This window comes from Nematolebias whitei, chromosome 6 (genome assembly GCF_014905685.2).
Source record: "Nematolebias whitei isolate Nwh7 chromosome 6, NemWhi1, whole genome shotgun sequence".
Classification (NCBI taxonomy): domain Eukaryota; kingdom Metazoa; phylum Chordata; class Actinopteri; order Cyprinodontiformes; family Rivulidae; genus Nematolebias; species Nematolebias whitei.
The window spans coordinates 5,421,414-5,423,760 of record NC_056503.1 but is presented as its reverse complement, the minus strand read 5'-3'; the positions used below and the strand labels follow the sequence as shown (position 1 = coordinate 5,423,760).

At 45.6% G+C, this 2,347-nt stretch overlaps 1 protein-coding gene across 1 annotated transcript in view; it reads left to right on the top strand.

Annotated features, from left to right (window-relative positions):
- inpp5ka (inositol polyphosphate-5-phosphatase Ka) overlaps positions 1-2,347 on the top strand; it is a 23,346-nt gene that overhangs the window by 18,679 nt on the left and 2,320 nt on the right. The gene's annotated exons all lie outside the window — the stretch shown is intronic.

Below are 2,347 nucleotides of genomic sequence, written 5' to 3'. Positions count from 1 at the left end.
CATTGTCACCGATTTTCAAATTAGAAACAGAGACATCGCGTGTTAAATCGAGGTCCAGCGTGTGACCATGTTCCTGGGTGGGGCCGCTCACCTGCTGAGCTAAGCCAAAAGAGTCCAATAAATCCAGAAAGTCCTTCACTAAGGGCTTCTCCTGACAACACACATGCAAATTAAAGTCACCAATAAGCAAAAAGTGAGTGTATCTCTGAGTGATATCAGCCAAAAAGTCAGAGAATTCATTTATGAAGTCCTTAGAACGAGGTGGGCGGTAGATGAGCGCACACAGGACCGGAGGAGAGTGTCCAAGTTCAAAGGCGCTCAGCTCGAAGCTGGCGCGGGACACCGGGATGGACAACTGTTTACAGGCCAAGTTTGCTTTAAAAAACTGTTAATAATCCCCCCCCGCGCCGACCTGATGGCCGCGGGGCATTGAAACATAAACAGTCCGGAGGAAGTAGTTCCACCAAGGTGCTGGACTCACCATCAGAAATCCAAGATTCCGTGACGAACAGAAAATCCAACTCCTCATCTTTAAAAAAGTCATTGAGGATAAACGTCTTGTTGGAAACAGACCTTGCGTTGATTAAACACATCCTGATATTGTCCGACACAGGCACAGCCGTGGAGGGAGACGCGCGCGCCAGCGGGCGCAGGTTATGAAGAACGGCTCCTCCTGGTCTGCTGGTGCGGCGCACAGGTAAACAACTCCAGGTGTTTCCATGGACTGAGCGCGCGGGCAGCTGGCCAGCAGCCGGGCCCCGGGAGCACCACGGGTCAGAGAGGAGATGATCAGATCCAGAGCGAGTCCTGAAAGAATAATCCACTCTTTGCCTCAGTTTCACCAAAATCCCTGCACGCTTCCCACGACGTCTGCGACGTTTCCTCCATGGAGAAAGGCCAGGGTCACGCAGAAGGAACGCAGGAATCTCAGATAGGACCGGTGGGGGAGAGTGCTGGCCGCTGTTCAAAAACTCCGCGGGAATTTCAGCAAAAGTACGGAGCTCCAAAAGTGCCCAACGATCATACTGAAAATATGACTCGGCACACTGCACAAACCATTGTAAAAATAACAAAAATAAAATACAAGCAGAGAGCGAGAGACGGGCAGCCTTACACACCGGCGCCATCTTGGATGTGGATATATGTTGTTGTCCACTCCATATTAAACACTCGGCACTCACTCTACACTTTTCTTTCTTTGATAAACTCGTTTTTACAGACGAGTTCGTAGGGCAAAGTGTAAATCAGCGTGAAGAAGAAGAAATTACTTCTTCTCTACTGTTATTTTGCCTCTAATACACGCCAGTGTCTGTAGTGCGCCTCTTCTGGGGAAATGTGGGAACTACAGATAAAACTACACCAGTTCTTTTTCCCCTAAATGCAGTTTTTAAATATAATTTAGACCAGTGGTGATTTTAACCTCTTTTTAGGGTGCTTAAGCACCCCTAAAATTTAACTCGGCACCCCTGAAAAATAAAGTAAAAAAAATAAAAAGTTTTTTTTAGCACCGATTTCTTTAATTTTGGGAAATAGAAAATCGGCCAATACTTGTATGAGAAACCGATTTTATAGATTTTTTTTAGTTTCAACAACAATTGTCTGAACTTCATTTATATTTCAAAGCACTACCTCATGGCCAGTTAAAACATTGTATTGTTTCTAGGATATTGTTCAATGGTATGGTTTTCAATAAAATAATATTGAAAAATTGAAGGTGCATTGTGACCTTATAACTCCTGACAGTGTCGCTTAGAAAACAAAATCGGTATCGACAAAAATCAGAATCGACAGCTCAGACTTTTTAGAAATCAGTGATCGGCCAGAAAACTGTAATCGGTGCACCTCTAGTTTTTTTTGTTTTTATTGTCCAAATTTTGGCCAATTTTGGCGGGCCAATTAAAAAGCCCAACGGCCCGTAAACGGCCCGCGGGCCAGGGTTTGCCCATGCCTGAGTGTGGTCTGGAGACAGACATGGACAAAAAGACAAGAGACAGAACTGGAAGTGTCAGAAATGAAGATGTTGAGGTTCTCCTTAGGAGAGACAAGGATGGAGAAGATCAGGAATGAGATCATCAGACGTACAGCACAGGTTGAACAACTGGGAGAGGAAGTTAGAGAGGACACACTGAGATGGTTTGGACATGTCCAGAGGAGGGACAGTGGTTTGGACATGTCCAGAGGAGGGACAGTGGTTTGGACATGTCCAGAGGAGGGACAATGGTTTGGACATGTCCAGAGGAGGGACAGTGGGTGTATTGGTAGAAGGATGTTAGAAATGCAGCTGCCAGGAAAAAGATAAAGATGAGACATATGGATGCAGTTAGAGAGGACATGGAGGTAGATGGAG